The sequence below is a fragment of the Acinonyx jubatus genome, chromosome B1 (genome assembly GCF_027475565.1).
Source record: "Acinonyx jubatus isolate Ajub_Pintada_27869175 chromosome B1, VMU_Ajub_asm_v1.0, whole genome shotgun sequence".
NCBI classification, from domain to species: Eukaryota; Metazoa; Chordata; class Mammalia; order Carnivora; family Felidae; genus Acinonyx; species Acinonyx jubatus.
The window spans coordinates 81,037,239-81,056,360 of NC_069382.1; the positions used below are offsets into that span (position 1 = coordinate 81,037,239).

At 38.4% G+C, this 19,122-nt stretch overlaps 1 protein-coding gene and 1 pseudogene across 1 annotated transcript in view; one reads left to right on the plus strand and one right to left on the minus strand.

Annotated features, from left to right (window-relative positions):
* Nucleotides 1-19,122, plus strand: part of FREM3 (FRAS1 related extracellular matrix 3) — an 85,654-nt gene that overhangs the window by 16,108 nt on the left and 50,424 nt on the right. The gene's annotated exons all lie outside the window — the stretch shown is intronic.
* Nucleotides 14,560-14,865, minus strand: LOC106983497 (60S ribosomal protein L37a-like; annotated as a pseudogene).

The window sequence follows — 19,122 nt, forward strand, 5'->3', positions numbered from 1 at the left end:
CATATTGTTTTAAACTAAAAATAATATGTGTACAAACAAAATATATTCAAATAGTCCAAAAGAGTTAGCACACACACATACCTCTTGCTGTAATTATGTCTTCCATTAATTTTGAAGTCCTAGAGGTCTGGGAGATAGCAGATAACTTAAATTTTATTTACTTATTGTCTGCTTTTTAATCTTTATGTAAAAAGGGAGTTGTTTAGGATTGTAGTTTGGGCTGTGTGTACCAGGTAAAGAAGAAGAGGAGATAATCTGGCTGATTAAATTGATGTGTTCAATCGAATCATATAATCCTGATCATAATCTGTGTTAGAATTGAAATGACTTCCTGACAATACCTAGCATATAACAGGTGCTCCAATCATATTGGTTGAGCAAAAGTATAAATACAAACTCATGAAAAAGCTACCAAATCTCAAATACATTTTATGATTTGTAGAGACTGTATGCTTAGTCATAGTTGTGATTTAAAAAATAATATCGATCATAATTATGGATAATTTGGAAAGAGATTTTTGAAATTAAAAAATAAATGTATTTTAGAGTTTATGATCGACAGCAAATAATCTCAAAGAAAAATTGCTTTGGTCACTTTATCTTTGAGCATGAAAGCATTTTGTTCATCATTTTCTCCCCATAAAATAAAACACAGGCTTATTTTTTTTGCCATAATCTACTTTTTTAAACCATGCAATTCCATGTATAAAAGTTGAAAGCCAGGCTGAGCATGCAGTAACCTAGGAAAACTCTGGTATGAGAAAATAATCACTCTTCACAAGGATGATTAATGAAAGGAGAAAACATTTTTGAAAGCTAAGAAATCTTATGAATGATGCTCTTTTAGCATTCTCTACTAGTAAGTCAATACCTACTATATTCAGGGAGTGTCTCCTTTAGATCACATTATTGTGCATCGCTTGCTTTTCATTTTCCAGTTGCTAAATATCCTCATTACCACATACATCAATTTAAGAAACATTTTATTGCTTGAAAAGAGAGTTTATTGCTTAAAAAAAGGCAAAGCTGTTTTTGTCTTGTGTTATGTAAACAGGCTCTTAAATAATCACTTCAGGGCTGAATTTAAAATAAAACTTGACAGGGGTGCCTGGGTGGCTCAGTTGGTTAAGTGTCCAGCTCTTGATTTCAGCTCAGGTCTTGATCTCCAGGGTCATGAGTTCAAGCCCTACATTAGGCTCTGTGCTGACAGCAAGGAGCCTCCTTGGGCTTCTCTCTCCCTCTCTCTCCCCGCCCCTGTCCCACTCATGTGCATGAGCTCTCTCTCTCTCTCTCTCTGTCTCTCTTTCTGTCTCAAAATGAATAAATAAACATTAAAAAGTAAAATAAAATAAAACTTGACAACTTCAGCATTAAATTCCATGGACATAACACATGTGCCTACTAAATAGATAATTATAAATAAACAAATACACATATGTGTATATACACATATGTATATTAGTTTATGAGGTATATATGGACACATAGAGCTCTCTAAACTGAGAAAAACATTTTGACTTACTTGGAATGGCTAGTTAACATGTATCCATCTTCTTGATAATGAAGTAAAGTAGTTTGGTTTCAAATTCAGGTTCAACATTTATTGAACGTCTATCTTGTCCCGGGTATTGTGCTCGACATTTAAATTCCTTACCTCTCATTTAATCTCCACAGTATCATCATGAGATAGGTATTATCCCCCCATTTTATAGGAAAACTAACTCTTGGTGACATTGGGTAAAATGACTATTAGTATTAATGTTATTAGCACTTGAACATGTGGAAGGATAAGACAATCACAAAATCCTAGTTCTTATAAAATTAAGTCAGTATTAATATTATCCTTAAATGTATCAATCTGCTCTTTGTTCAGAAATTACATGTTGCTCTGGAATGCAGAAGACATTTAATTTAAAGCAGAAATTGTAGGCAATAACTCGGAAGCTGATGTTTATATACTGCACATGCATAAAGGCAAGTCCTTCAGAGAGAGGAAGACGAGAAGCACAAATGAGCGAATGATGCCATTGCCACTTTTACAAATCAGAAGTCACTGTTTCAACTTAGGGCAGATGACTCATCTGCAGTTTTGAATGACTGGAGTCAAGGAAGACAATATTTTTAATAGAAAAATTATCTACAGATTGCATTCTGACTGAGCTTCAAATAAGTTGGGCTGCTGGGCATTTTGTTCATCGTTCGCTATCAGGCCACAGACACACTGGCTTGGCTCCATGTACGATAATGATTCAGACTTTTCTAAAGTAATTTGCAAAAAGTGGGAATGAATATGCATATATCCATCTGTGCCCTTTCAGCCTAAATATATGAGAAGCTGTCAGAGAAACAAAACCTATGTAAGAGGCCCAGAATGAATATCAAACCCTGACCTCACTAGCAGGAGACCATGTAGTTAAGTATGCTAAACATCCCTCGTGTTAACCTGGTCAGGTTTCCAGAGGCTGTGTCCTAGCGGTAGCACAAAGCCAGGAAGCCAGTAGCAATGTGATGTCAGCCTCTTGAAATCTCAAGCTAACGTTAGGGTATGGGGTTAACTGATAAAATGATCAAGGATCACAGTGTTTTGTTCATTAGGTGTGTTATTAGAAATAGAGCCTGGGGGCACCTGGGTGGCTCAGTCGATTGGGCTTCCGACTTCGGCTCAGGTCACGATCTTGCGGTTTGTGGGTTCGAGCCCTGCGTTGGGCTCTGTGCCGACAACTCAGAGCCTGGAGCCTGCTTCAGATTCTGTGTCTCCCTCTCTCTCTGCCCCTCCCCTGCTTATGCTCTCTCTCTCTCTCAAAGGTAAATAAATAAACATAAAAAAAAAAATAGAGTGTGGAAGTAGAATGTTTGGCTTTTGCTACTCTTGTGACACGAGTTTAAGAAAGTGAACGTGGGAATGTACCCTTCTGCAGATATAAGCAGAGGGAGCCTTGGAGCTTCCAAATCATCGTTAAGTGACGCCTTCAGTATTCCACTTTTTGGCTTTTACTTTCTTCTTCTTTCTACCTCTCCTTTCACCTTCTGTCCTCACTTTCCTTCTCGTTAGCTTTTAATTGCTTCTGCACAACTTAGAGAATTAGTTCTGGAGGCTCGTCATATTCCTCTTCTTCTCTGGTTCTTGGTTTTTTTCCAGCCCTGCAATATACTTCACCTATGACTTTATTCACATTTCTTAATCCTACTTATGCATTCTTTTCCATTCTCTAAGATAGTGTTCAGAAAACAGAACATACTTTGGTGTATGTATTAAAAAGTGTTTGACAAAGTGTTTGACAAAAATAAAATACCATTACTAAAGCAATCCCTCCATCTTATAATAAGCAACTTTCTTAATACCTGACCTTAGTTACATCGAACAAATGTGCTGAGGAAGGTATGCAAGTTGTTATTTTGGAAGTAAAAATTCTCTGAAACAGAATGAGGTGTGATGATGTTCATGCAAAAAGAGCGAAGAACATTAGAAACATCCACTAGAAAATAAAATCCTGCTGAAGGGAGAGAAATGGAATCCCTTTGAGCTCAGCCATGTAAAAGGTTTCCTTCACATGAAGAGCTTCAAGAAGCTAGATGTCCCGTCTTTAATCATCAAGGCGGGCACTAAGCCATGCTCAGGACAGGCCCTTTGGTAAAGTTGGCCGTGTTACAGCTGGAAGCATCTTCGCTCTGGAGAGCCAACTGAGTTTCTCAGCTGAAATGATTATGATAGCCTGAAAATGGCTGTGGTCTCTGCTTCCTGTGATGAAAGAAAAATGGAATATGCATCAATTGGCACAGCATTGGGAGAAAAGAAAATGGGTTTCTTGAGACAATGACTTTCTGGTCTTTTTAAGCGACTGCATAGAGCTGCTGGAGTTAAATGATTATTTGGGGGAAGACCTGTAATGGATTTCCCATTTCCTTTTTTAAAAAGGCAGTTTGATCTTACATGCTCTGTTAAATTAATAAATGCTGCCTAGCTTCAGAGTCTCAGTGGCCAAAATTGTGTGCATAGATGAATTAAAGACATTAAAGGCAAATCCAGTTTTTCTCCTGCGTAGTTTATTTTCAGTAAAATAAATCTGTAGATCTTAACCCAAGAGATCTGTAGATACAATTCAGACGGTCAAGGAACTTGAATGAAAAAAAGTAAAAAGAATATCTTTATAATTACTAACCTCCACCTAAAATACAGCTTTCCCCCCAATTATACAGGTAGGTAACAAATGATAATACCACCAGCAAAACTTATGGCTTTGTAACCAACCAATAGGAATAACAGATATTTTAATATCAAATTATGGGAATTGTAGAGATGTCAAAGTATCCTTTATATTCATCACTACTTTGAAATTTTGGTGATAATTACTATTGGAAAAATTTTTTAATAGTCTTAAGAGATAATTCACGTACCATAATAATTCATATTCATCCATTTAAAGTGTACAGTTCAGTGGGTTTGGATATACTACATTATTAATTTTTTTTAAATTGTAGTCATATATGTAGCATAAAATTTGCTGTTTTAGCCAGTTTACACATATAATTCAGTGGCACTAATTGCATTCACAGTGTCATACAACCATCACCACTATTTTCAAAATTTTTTATATACCCCAAACAGAAATGCTCCAAGCATTACACAGTAATTCCCCAACCCCCTCCCCCAGCCCTTGTAATTTCTAATCCACTTTCTGTCTCTATAAATTAGTCTTTCTGTATATTTCACATAAGTGGAATCATACAATATCTGTCCTTTTGTGTCTAGCTTATTTCACTGAACATGATGTCTTAAAGGTTCATTCATGTATCAGTATCAGATGTACCAGTACTTCATTTAAAAAAAAAAATGTTTATCTGAGAGAGAGAGAGAGGTGGGGAGGGGCAAAAAGAGAGAGAGAAACAGAGGATCTGAAGTGGGCTCTGTGCTGATAGCAGACAGCCCGATGCAGGGCTTGAACTCACAAACTGTGAGATCGTGACCTGAACTGAAATCAAGAGTCAGATGCCTAACGAACTGAGCCACCCAAGCGTCCCTCAGTACTTCATTTTTATCGCTGAATAATATTTCGTTGTGTGCATATACTACATTTTGCTTATCCATTCACCTGTTGACAGATACTTGGGTCATATCCACCTTTTGGCTGTTGTGAATAATGCCATAATGGACACTAGCATAGGAGGGTCTGTTCTAGTCCCTGCTTTTCATTCCTTTGGGTATATATATCTAAGAATGGAATTGATAGGTCTCATGGGCTAATTCTATGCTTAGCTTTTTTGGTAACCACCCAACTGTTTTCCATAGCAGCTTCAGAACAAATGTTTACTATTCTGATAACTGTGTTTTAATATAATTGAATTTTACATAATTATAACCATTTTCTTGTGTACATTCAGAAACATTGTCTGAGGAACGGTCCCCAGGCTGTCAAAGGGCTTCCATGACACACACAAAATGTCAGGAACCTCTGCACACTGGCTTCTCTTTTGTTAAGCAAACTGATTTAAATCTGTGAAATCCTGGCAAGAGTTTGATGTCTAGAACTGAAATTGTCCATCATTATAAAAATAGTGATTTTGTATTACCTTGGAAATTCAGTTCAGCTGAGCTAGACTAAGGACTGAACTTTAAAAATGCTTTCAGAATCAAATTTTCTTGGTTGATAACATAATAGGCATCTTTACTAACAAACATGTTAAGAAAACATAATATGCACTTCAATGGGTAAGTACAAGTTCCGGCTTTCAGTATTCTAGAGCATAAGGGCTGGTTGGATGAGTATACTTTGAAAAGCCAGATCATTCCTGAAATGTGGCTGATTTATCAATCAGTTACAGTGGAGTTCCGAAAAGAGAGAATAAAAAATATGAATGCTTCAACAATTTGCATCCCTCCCATAGAACTATAGTCGATTTAAAACATCACGAAATGCATTCATTCACAGTCTTGTGCAACCATCATCGCTATATATTTTCAAAACTCTTGTCACTTCAAACAGAAGCCACATAACCATTAAACAGTATCTGTTATCATTAATGTGTCATTTATGTAGAGGTTCACTTAAACTCTGTGTTTTTCAATGAGAAATATATTGTAGCCACTTACTCAGTCCAAGTGTTTAAGATTTGGAATATGATTGTCATCAACTATGAAAAGAAACACATAGGAAGAACTTGCCTCAAATTTCAGAAATAGCATAGTTCTGTTCTGACTTAAGTATCTCTTATTTAATTAGCAAATATTTATTGGGTACCTGCTATATGCCAGGCTCATGATATATAACAGGAAAAAAGGCATAGTCCCAGCTGTGAAGCAACTTACAGTCTCATGGGGGATAAGTTAAAAGCCAGGGTAAATGCTATATTGAGAGTCAGTTTAGATTGTTATGAGAGCAAATGTGAAAGGCATCTTATCCAGAACTGAAACGAGGCTTCCCAAGATGTAGCCAGGTGAGGGAAAAAAGGAAAAGAAGAGTGGAAAGGCAAAACAGAAGAAAGAGCAGAGGAAATTTGGGGGCTGCCGTGAACTCACTCTAACTGCATGGGTCAGAGAACAGAGGCTGTGGCAGGAGCTGAAGCAGTGAGCAGGCTCCAGACCAGGAAAGATGTTCTCAATGTGTCAGTGGACTTTATCCTGAAAGTGAAGAAGAAACAGTAAAGTTCAGACAGAGCGGTGACGTGATTACCGGGTGCTATGTGCACATAACTTTGCATTATAGAGACTAGATCACAGGCAGAGGCAAAAGTAGAAAGGGGGAGATTGCAGTAAGATAAGTGAGAAATAATGTTGGTATAAGCTTAAGTGGTAGCAATGAGTGTGGCGAGAAGTGGATAGATTTTTTTTTTAATTTGTAGGAGCTAGAATTGACAGTTCTTGAATTTGAGGGAGCAGAGAGAGGAACTTAAGAGTGATGCCTAGTGTCTTCTTTCTAACATTATTATTGTCTCCCTAATATACTGTGTTCTCCCAAAGTTTTAAATGCAAGTGAGCAGCCATTCGCCAGTCACTGATGGTCTGTGTCCTACTGGAACAACAAAAGAGAACAGAAAAATACAACCAGCTCGAAAAATACAAGCCTGATATTGCCTTTTGTACAAGGCATAGAGACTCGAAGAGGCATTGGTAACTGAGACTCATGCTAAGACTGATGTTTTGATCAAACCTCTTGATTGGGCAAGAGGATAATCAAAAAGGGGGACTGTTGAAATAAATTCCTAGGCCCAAGATGGAACTGTTTCTGCCTAGGGTGTCACATCAGGGAACTAAACTTAGATAACTCTCATGTCCCTGTAAAAGCTCCACTTGACCAGAACTGCAGTATACCCAGTCATCCAATCTCCAAATGCCAAGCCAACTCTGGGCCTTCTCACCCCAATCAAGGGTGAGTGGGTGACCCCAGCCAATCAGATGTTCTCTATTTGTTTCTTCCTTGGTCTTTATTCTTTATCCTACAAAATCTTCTTGCCTTCCACCCATTGTGCAGTTCTCCAAAAGGAAACTGTTCATTTCATGGAGTGTTAAATGAAATTTGTTTATGTCACCTAAAACAAAACAAAACAAAACAAAACAAAGTGACGCCCAGGTTTTTAACGTGGGAACCTGGGGGACATGTTGGCAAGGAATAAGGAGTTCTGCTTGGAAAATGTTGAGTGTCAAGTTCTCGTTCCAGAGCCAGTACTTACCAGCCCTATGGCTTTGGGCAAATCTTAGGACTTTTTGAACCTCTGTCTAAAATAGAGATGCTGATTTCTGTCTGGTTCACAGGATGTGATGAGGCTCTAATAACTTATGCTTGTGAAAGCCCTTTAGAAACTATATAACTGAAGAGTACTGTGATTGAGATGTGAGTACTTCAGTAACTGACTAAAACCTTATTCAGTGTCATCATTGCTATCCTGAATTACAATTTAGAGATAGGCTTAGTGGGAAAATATAAGCCAGGGAATCAGGAGACCTGAATGTCTGCTAGCTCCACAATGGAGGACTGGTCCTCCTCTGAAACATAAAGTTGTCGAACTCATCATCTCCAAGGGCCCTTCTGGCCCTAAAATTATAAGAATGTTGTTAACTGTTGTCTTGAAATCTATTGGATATCCAGCATGATCTTAGTAGGTCTAAGGGGATTATTCTTGTGGACAGCAGTTCAAGAATTTTCAGTCACCATTAGCCTACTTTATGGAGGAAAGAAGGCTCAGGCTTTCTGAGAAAGTATTATTACACAAATAAGTACATATGTGATTAATATGTTACTTGATCAATGTGAATGTGTTGCAGAAACAGTATAATTGAATATGACTAAGGGATGGTAAAATGTGATTCATTTGGTGCAATGAAGAGTCAAGAAGGGTATGGAGTAATTCTAGTATCTCCTATTGGATTTCATTTTATGGATTGAATATATGAAGTTTGATTTCCCCTTGTGCCTTTAATTGCAAACAGCAGAAAATCTGTAAAGTCCTAAACAATTCCCTGCTAGATTATTTTATGCTCTGCATTGCTGAACATAAGCAACCACTCCTGGGGCTTCCCCTGCCCCTTAGTTTTGTTTTGTTGCAAAATCTATTTATTTACATGAAATTTAAGTACATAAAAATACATGAAATGTAAATATAATATTTTAATACCTTTATTGAGATATAATTCGTGTATTATACAATTCACCCATTTAAAGTACACAATTTAATGGTGGGACACCTGGATGGCTCATTCAGTTAAGCGTCTGACTCTTGATTTCAGCTCAGGTCATGATCCTGTGGTTGGTTTGTGGGTTCGAGCCCCAGGTCGGGCTCTGTGCTGACAGTGCAGAGCCTGCTAGGGATTCTCTGTCTCCCACTCTCTCTGCCCTTCCCCATTCTCTCTCTCTCTCTCACTCTCAAAATAAATAAAATGAACTTAAAAGAATAAAGTACACAATTCAAAGGTATTAATATATTCCCAGCATTGTGCAACCATCACCACAATCTAGTTTGCTAACATTTCATTCCCCCAGAAAGAAACCCGTACCTGTTGGCAGTCACTCTAGTCATTTCCCCTAGCCTGTCATTTTCCCCTAGCCTGCCCTAGGCCTTGCCAACCCCTAATCTACTTCCTGTCTCTATAGACTTGCCTATCGTGCACTTTTCATATAAATGGAATCATGGAATGTGTGGCCTGTTGTCTGGTTTCTCTCACTTAGCATAGTGTTTTCAAAGTTCATTCACATTGTAGCATATAGAAATACATCATTCCTTTTATGGATGAATAATATTCTATGGTGTGGATATACCATTTTTTATTTATCTTTCGTCAGCTGATGGGCATTCGGCTTGTTTCCACTTTTTGGATATTATGAATAATGTTTTCATTTCTCTCGGGTGTATACCTAGGATTGGAAGCCTTCCCCTAAGTTTTAATAACCCAGAGCTTAATATGTGTTCTCACTGATGCTATGGGGAACCCTTTATTACAGTTGGAAGACTAATAATGAATGTCAACTAATAGAAAATCGATTGAATTTCTTTTGAAAACACATTTTAGGGCTAGGCATTTTTTAAGTGTGCACAAGTCAGTTGTTTGCAAGTTTATCATCACAACAGGGTGAGAAATCTGTAGTGCAGTAAGTATGTTTCAGAGAGGCTCGGTAACCTAAGATTGTAGTCTGTTTTCTTTAGAGACTTCATGACTTCAATAATGCTTACTGCAAGTGATACCAGTCATTAATACAGGGTTTGTGTCCATGGGGAGAGGAGGGCAGTGAGAAGACTCAGTAAATTTGGCACAAATCCCTTGAGCAGAGTTTTACTTTCCTATTAACACAAGCTTTTCTATTATGAAGCTTCACGGGGAATTTTTAAGACATCTCTAAGACTTCACGGCTTATAGCCTATAGCTATATGCCCCAGGTCCCTGGTTCTTGCCCCTCCTCAGGACAAATTCACTTTTATATGTCCTTAGGATTATTTTGGTGTGAGGTTTAAGAAGCACTGATGGATGGAATTTTTTTTTCACATGGCTGTGATATGACTTGAAAATAATTTAACTGGTATTTCCTGAGTGGAGGGCCATGGAACTAGTTGTTAAAAGATGTTGCATTAAAAGAAAAAATAAAATCCTGTGTTTAAGTAAGTTTGAGAAGTAATGAGAGTAACAAATTTATAGTTCCTTTAATTTAAAACTTCTCAGAGGCCAGAGAGTTCTCTTATCTCTGCTCAAAATGAAAGATCTAGAACTACCTGCCACAACCTTCAAAATTAGACCTTAAAGCATTTCACAGAAGTTAAACCTTTGCCTTTTATTTTAAAAGTTGAGTCGACCAAAACAATTACAGTAATTAGAAATCATCCCAAATGTTAATTTTAGAGCACTGAGGAGATATTCATGAAAAAGTACTCTCTAGATGTAAAACACTCCAATTTTATGAACCACTGAATACAGTTTTGTCTCCCTGCAATGCTTCTCTTCTCTTGTTTTCTCATGTGTGACAGTGTTGGGATTGGTAATGCCATTTCCTTAACTGTTTCACCTGGCCTGTTTTCTGATAAAATGGCTTCATGCTGGCAGACACATTTTCCATGATTAATTAAGCATGAAAGGGTGATTTTTTTCTACACAATTTCACCTTTCAAGCTTTAAATTGATTTTCCTTTGCAGCTCCAATTTTTCTCTCCTGTGAACTCACTTGTTAGGAAAAAGAGCCCTAAATAGGAACCTGCTGGTGTATGGTATAACGGATATTTGGAAGGGGTCTCTGACAGAGGTTTCTGCAGGGTCTTTTGGTCCTAGTGTCGCAGGATTTTTTTACCACAACACCCGGAAATCGTTGTCTTGCCTCTTTGGAGAATGAAGAGGTGGACACAAAATGAGCAGCAGGCAAAAGTCTATTAGAGTATAAGATCAGAGAGGAAGAATAGTATGAAAGCTCTCTTTACAGAGAGGGAACATTCAAAAGTGAATGCCCCAGGACTATAGGCAAGCGTCCTTGTTTTATAAGGTTCTGGTCAGCCGTCCCTTCCCTTCCCCCTCATTCCTTCTCAGGTTCTGCCCTCATTGGCTTGATAGCTCTAGGTGCTGCGTTGTTCATTCCTGATTGGCTCATTTCTATGGTATGAGGGATGGTCTATGGCCTTACGTTCCTTGTGGGTCACACGTTTTTATGGTCTACTACTTATTTTTGGTTAGGTCTTTTGTCAAATTCCTGAGGGAAATTTGTGGGGGAGTACGTGGTGTCTATCACATTCTTAAGGGAAATCTTACGCATGAGACGGTTTGCTGTCGTCAGACACTCCCAGCATTGTTCCAAAATATGTGTTTTTCCCACCCAGGGACCTCAGGTCCTATCCTTTCCCTGTCTGCCTATTTTATCCTATCTTTTCCTATCGTACCAGCTACAGCCTGTGCCATCAGAACTCAGTTCCCTGCTTGGACCACCTGACATAGAAATAATAGGAACAGCTCCCCTATGGCTATTCGTACCAGCCATTTCCTCTTCGCTTCTCCGATTCCTTCACTTAAATATCTCTTTAACTCTGACCTGTGTCATTACTAAGCCGAGAATACTCTGCACAGCTCACTGCAAAGTAGTATAGCATAATGCAGTTTGGAAATCCTGTTTCAAGAGTTGTTGTATGGCAGCAGGAAAGTTGACTCAGGAAAGTTGAGTCTTCTCTTCCTTCGGGCAGTAGTTCCAAATGCCAAGGAAAATGGGGTCACTCCAGATTAGTGGATGTCATTGCTTTACTCATAGTTGCTCTGGAAGAAGCTGGTTATAAATCATATGGCAAAACATATAAGCCGCATTTAATGGAAAACAAGTACAGCTAGAAGTTTGGAAATAATTGCATTTACTCTAATTTATCTCTTCTTTTTATTCTTACCAACAATCATGTTATTACTTATTCATTTCACTCAAAGTTACTAATGTTAATTTGTAGACAAAAGATTCTTTAATGTGTTGTTCTAAGTCTGAATTTAAATCAGTATCTGTCTTGCTAGCACATACTAGAAAGATTCTCTGCTGGCCTTGAAGAAGAAAACAGCCATGTTGCTTTCAACTACATGTTGAAAGATCCACATGGCAGTCATGGGGTATTGGAGTGTTGGTGGGGTTCATGGGGTTAAGAGCTGACAACCAAGAAAGAATTCTTGAAGATGTCTTTGGTGCAAAAAGGTGATTTTATTAAAGCATGGGGACAGGACCAGTGGGCAGAAAGAGCTGCACTGGGGTTGTGAAGAGTGGCTCCTTGTATACTATGGGACTGAGGGAGGTAAAGTAAAAAGGGAAGTTTCCAAAGTGATTTTCATATGCTAAAGATTCACAGATTACTGGAGGCCTAGCTACTGTCAAGCTAAGGTTGTTTTTCCCTCTAGCAAAGCATTAACACTAGGACGTTAGGGAATTCCTGGACTTTAGACTGTTGATGGGATGTCTTTTTTCTTGTAAACTGGTGGTGACTCTTATTAATTTAACCTTTTTTTTTTTTTTGTCTCTTCCTGTTTTGGGGTAGCCAGGAGTATCCAAGGAATATCATACATATACCACCTGGGGGAGGGGGGGTGGTGTGCTAATTTGTACTTTGCCCTCAGCCTGCCTTATGGTCCCTCATCAGCAGGAAACTCCAAGGGACCTCTAGAAGCTGAGGGCAGCATCCAGCCAATAGCCAGTAAGAAACTGGGACTGTTAGTCACATAACAACAGGAAAATGAATTCTGTCAATAATCTGAATGAGCTTGGAAGCAGATCCTTCCTGCTCAAGGCTTTGGATAAGGATGCAGTCCAGCTAACACTGTGGTTGCTGTCTTATGACCCTGAGCCAGGGACTCAGCTAAGCCATGTCTGTATTCCTGGTCCATTGAAGCTGTAGGATAATGTGTGTGTGCTTTATTCAGCTTCTAAGTTTGTGGCAATTTTTACATGACAGTAAAATACTAATACAGGAACGACTCTCTAATAATTATGTCAGAGCCACTTGTGTTTCAGTTTTACTATGTCTTATAATGTATGCCCAGAATACAAAAGAATAGAGGTAACCTTCAGATTTGCTGGATGCTAGGATCAATTATGCAGCTTTTTTCTCCAAGCTCTTCATGTCATTAAGAACAAGCAGGCAGGTATGATATTGTGATTTGTACTAAGAATACATAGGAGTGAGGCACCTGGGTGGCTCAGTCAGTTAAGTGTCCAACCTCTGCTCAGGTCATGATCTGATGGTTCATGGGTTCGAGCCCTGTGTTGGGCTCCATGCTGACAATTTAGAGCCTGGAGTCTGCTTCATATTCTTTGTCTCCTTCTCTCTCTCTCTGCCCCTCCCCCACTTGTGTGCATGCGCTCTCTCTCTCAAAAATAAATAAATAAACTTAAAAAAAAAGGAATACATGGGACGACTGGGTGACTCAGTCAGTAAAGTGTCTGACTCTTGAATTTGGCTCAGGTCTAATCTCATGGTTCATGAGATGAAGCCCCATGCTGGGCTTTGTGCTGACAGCACAGAGCCTGCTCAGGAGTCTCTCTCTCTTTTCTCTCGCTGCCTCTCTTTCTCTCTCTTTCAAAATAAATAAACATTACACTAAGGAATCTACTGCTGAAATCATTGTTGCACTATATGCTAACTAATTTGGATGTAAATTTAAAAAAATAAAAAAGGAAATAAGTTAAATAAATAAATAAATAAACGTTTAAGAAAAAAAGTATATATTTGATCTTCTCCCCATTTTGGAACCAAGCTTCTAAACCCCCTTGAATTCCTGTAAAGAGAATAGTCAAGGTATCGTTTGTTATATTAATGAGGCGACTCTAGAAAGCACCTAAGGATAGGGGCTGATTGACTGGGGAGCCAACCTTGTGTTAAGAGGGTTAGAAATTTCATTTCCACCCTTTCAACCCCCGACAACCTGTAGGGAGGGAAAAGGGGCTGAATCAATCATCAGTGACCAAAAACTAAATCAATCATGTCTATGTAATAAAGCCTCCATAAAAACCCAAAGGGCCTATTAATTAGGGGAGCTTCTAGGTTGGTGAACATGTAGAGGTACTGGGAGAGTGGCACCCTCAGAGAAGGCAAGGAAGCTCTGCACCCCCTACCCTGGCTGTTTCTGAGTCATACCCTTTTATAATAAGCCGGTAATCTAGTAAGTAAAATGTTTCTCTGAGTTCTGTGAGCCACTCTAGCAAATTAGTTGAACCCAAGAGGGAGTCATTGGAACCTCCCATCTATAGCCAGTTGGTCAGAAGCACAGGTGACAATCTAGACTTGCAATTGTCATCTAAAGTGAGGGCAGTCTTGTGGGACAGGGCCCTTACCCTGTGGGATCTGATGCTCTCTTGGGGTAGATAGTGTCAGAAATGACTTGAATTGTAGGATACCCAGCTGGTGTCAGAGAATTGCCTGGTAGTATTGGAAAAATTACACATTGGAATTGGTGTCAGCATCATAGCAAACATGCATGGTCTTTACCTCAATCCATCCAACTCACAACACCCAAAGGGACTGAATGTGATGTCTTTTTTTTTCTTTCTTTTCCTTTTCTTCCTTCTTACTTGCTTCTTTTTTTCTTTTTTTTTGGGGGGGGTCTGTTACATAAACTAACTTATTTATTATAGACTAGCAATGTTTCAAATGGTGGAGCTGCTCCTGGCCTCTCAAGTCCTTCAGTCTTCTGATGGCAGATGTTACTGTGATGGCAGAAGTAGTGATGTAGGTCTGGGTACTACCTGCTGCTGTTTTCATGCAGGAATCACAGTGCCAGATCCCTGCAGCTTGTCTTTTCATCTTGGTTTAGCCTAAGAAAGAGCAAGTATACTTGGCTTGCTGACTAATTTCAATTTTCTTCACCATTTTCCTGAGGGAGGCACCATAATGAGTTCCATGTTTACTGATGATTCCAACCTTCTTGGTGCATTTAGCCATGTCATCACAAACTAGGTCTGAGTCCAGAAACTGAATGGGATTGATTTCTACATCCCATTACTTTTGCTAGCTCTGTTTTCTATTGTTTGTTATGGCTTTTAAAACTCTTTATGTATTATTCTTTTCTTCTAAGGGCAGGAAAAAGTCCATTTGAATGAATAGTTTAGTTCTTTTTAAAATCACGTCTTTAGAGCACACCAGGAAAACCAAATAAACAGGGAGGAAACTGGCACTTTGCACTGGTTTAATATGAAGCACAAAATGGTGAGATGCTATACGCAGTTGGGGACTAATGCAAAAATACAAAAGATAGAAAAAATTTTAAACTGTTAGTCATTCAGAGACTAAAATAAATGTAGTGCTAACAACTGGTCCATTGAAATGAAAATATAATAATATTGACTTAAAGTCCACAATTCCATTAAGTGCTTAACTGATTCTCTTGCCCTGTAGGTCTGTCCCTTCCTCTCCTCCTTTATCTTCTTAGAGGTATAGAGAGAAATAGACTTGATTTTAGAGTGTTCTTTCTTTCTTTCTCACAGGTCAAATGACTTTCTAATGTCCTTATTGGGTTCTCACAATTCTAATTAATATAGAACCCGGGTCTTTCTAAGGTCCAATGAAGTCGTTAATAAAAGAAATAGATATATAACATTTAGTTGGCCACTTTACTAATCAGTACCCACTGAAATGAAAGCAGTTACTCTCTGTTAGTAAATGAATTCTAGGGCTCTCCAGATCCCAGCATCCTGTGCTGTGCCTCTGAATGTGCGCATCCCTATTATGGGCACCAGGGTGCTTACCAAGTGCAACTCTGAGCCATCTTATCTGAAGTATTTGGTTTTTGAGAATTGGGATGTTGATCTTTTGTAATGTGTTTTCACCCATCCTCTGAGCTCCTATTGAATTCACAGGAAATCAAAAGATTCTATCTCGCTTGGTTTATGTACAGCAAGCCAAATGCTTGAAGAAATTTAGTGGATGATAGAAAAACTGTCTAATGATGAACATTAAGTCTTTGTTTCCAGAGTCTGTAACAATTAGAGGAAAACTAGCAACATTTTAAACAGGGGGGTGGGAGGGGGACATGTTTTAAAAACCATTTAAGAATTCTGTTGTTTTTTGTTTAACACTGTGGAGTTATATTGCTATCTGTGCTTCTGGAAACACACACACACACACACACACACACACACAAACTAGATAGAGTTATCTCCTATTTAAATAGTGAGTAATATAGAGAATATGAATGTTTTTAAAAGAAATACTGAGACCACTGCAGTGGTCAAATAAAGGAGCACTGAGTTTAGTGACTTGCCAGGCAAGGAAATACACATCAGTGAGGAAATCCAGGGTGGTTCACTAAAGAGGAGAAGTCAGGGTCCCGTGTATCCCAGAAAGGGGAAGTTCACTGTGTTTGTGCTAATTAGGGACCAAAGCTTACATACAAGAGAGGGTGAAATGACTCCGTAGTACTGATATAACTGCTTAAAACAAGTCACATTTTTCATTGGTCACAGAAGACTCTTCATTTGGGTCTGGTGAGGATCTAACATACCAATCATTGTTCATCTTTAGCTGGTGGGTGCTTTAAATTCATAGCAGTTTCAGCTAAGGCTGTTTAGAACCAACTGTGGGAGATACAACACCCACTTTTGATATCTCCTAGGCAAGAGCTGTCGCAGGTACAAAGTTCATTTATAGTCCCTCCTATTAATTTTCATCTATCTAGACAAAACACAGTGATTACAGAAGGATAGGCAAATTATCAGATTTTCAGGTCTACACCACAATTTTGATGAGGGGGGCTAATTTTATAAAATATCACTGTCTTTATCAGAGTCCCTTCAGATTCCTTTTGTTACAGAATCATCAGATGGTTGGAATAGTGATGGTGCAATGTTTATGATTCTGTTAACAATTGACATGACAAGAACAATACTTAGGAACAAGGAGAGAAAGAGCATAACTAATGTATATAGAATACCCCCAACTAGCTTCCTGTTTTACCAAGCCCAAGCTATGAAAGTAGATGTCACAGATTGGTTTGTTCAATTTCAACAACCGGTTGTTTTCTTCTAAGTTTTATGCAAGTCCCATGAACTGGTCCTAGAACTTACACCAAGAAGCAACAAAAGATGCTAACCAGTGTGAAAACAGAATCTTGATTTGCCATTAAACAAACTGGAGCAATTCTGTTATCTATACTATCAAAGCAAGTACACGGAGGCTCATGTATTAACAATCATGTATTAACAACGTATTACATATATAGTTTCATATGCAATGACAAACAGGTGAGAGAAAGATTTGTATACAGCTTTCAATTTTTATTTTTATTTTTATTTTGAGAGAGAGAATGAGCATGTATGAGCAAGAGAGGGACGGGGCGGGGGGAGAGAGAGAGAGAGAGAGAGAGAGAGAGAGAGAGAGAGAATCTTAACTAGGTTCAAAGCCCAGCATGGAGCCCATTGTGGAGCTCAATCTCAACACCATGAGACCCATTACTGGACCCATACCTTAAACCACTTATAAAAGTTGACTCAAAATGGATCACAGGGGTTTAGTCAGTTAAGCAGTCAAGTGTGCAACTCTTGATTTGGGCTCTGGTCATGATCTCACAGTTGTGAAATGGAGCCCCATGACTGGCTCCACACTGACAGTGCAGAGCCTGCTTGGGATTCTCTCTCTCCCTCCCTCTGCCCCTTCCCTGCTTTTGTGCATACATGTGTGTGCACTCTCTCTTTCTCTCTCTCTCTCTCAAAATAAATAAATAAACTTTTAAAAAATGGATTATAGACTTAAATGTAATCCCTGAAACCATGAAACTCTAGAAGAAAACATAGGGACAAAGTTCTTAACATGAGCAGTGGTAATGATTTTTCAGATATGACATCTAAAGCGCAAGCCACAAAATCAAAAGAAACTATCAAGAAAGTGAAAAAGATAACCTATGAAATGGGGGGGGGGAGAATTTGCAAACCATAGATTTGGTAAGGAGTTAATATCCAAAATATATAAAGAACTCATACAACTCAATAGCAAGCAAGGAAGAAGGAAAGAAAGATAGAAAGAAAGAGTGGGCAAAGGACCTGTATGGACATTTTTCCAAAGAAGGTATATGAAAGGTCAACAGGCACATGAAAAGATGCTCAACATCACTAGTCATTAGGGAAATGCAAATCAAAACCACAATGACATTACCTCATGCCCGTTAGAATGTCCATGATCAAAAACACCAGAGATAACAAATGCTGGCGTGGATATGGCAAAAGGGAACTCTTGTGTACTACTGGTGGGATTGTAAGACAGTCACTAAGGAAAACAGTATGGAGGTTCCTCAAAACTCCTAAAAATAACATATGATACAGCAATTCCACTTCTGGAAATATTCAAAGGAAACAAAAACATTAACAAAAAGATCTGTGCATCCCCACATTGACAGCACCATTATTTACAATAGCCAAGACATGGAGACAACCTTAGTGTCCATCAATGGACAAATGGATAAAGAAGTTGTGGTATATATACACAATGTAATATTATTTAGCCATAAAATAGGGAAATCCTACCATTTGCAAGAACATGGATGGACCTTGAAGGCATTTTGCTAACTGAAATAAGCCAGACAGAGGAAGAAAAATACTGTACGATCTCACTTAAATGTGGAATCTAAAAAAAGAAAAAAAGAGATTAGACTTACCAGAGGTGAATTGTTGGGAGAAGGAGAATTGGAAGAAGGTGGTCAAAAAGTACTAGCTTCTAGTTACAAGATAAATAAGCACTAGGGATGTAATGTACATGATGAACACAGTTAACACTGTTGTACAATATACAGGAAAGTTCCCATGAGAATAGATTGATCCTAACAGCTCTCATCACAAGGAGAATTTTTTTTCCTTTTTTTCTTTTCTTCTTTATTTACTTTTTATTGTACCTATGTAAGAAAGTAGACATTAGCTGAACCTATTGTAATCATTTCACAATCTATATAAATCAAACCATCATGGTGCATACCTTAAACTTTTCTCAAACTGGGCAGGAAGGGGGAAGTATGGGAAGTATGGATAAAGAATAGAAAAAAAGTATGTTCAGTGGGTATCTATTGATGCCTCAAGGTAATGAGAATTTAAATCGTGTGAAGGGTCTTGTTAACACTCCCAGTCAACATTTCTCTTTCCCTGGGTTGGCATTAATTTAACTTCCACAAAGGAAAAATAAACAAGAGTCTGTATACCCATGTATGGTATCAGGAGG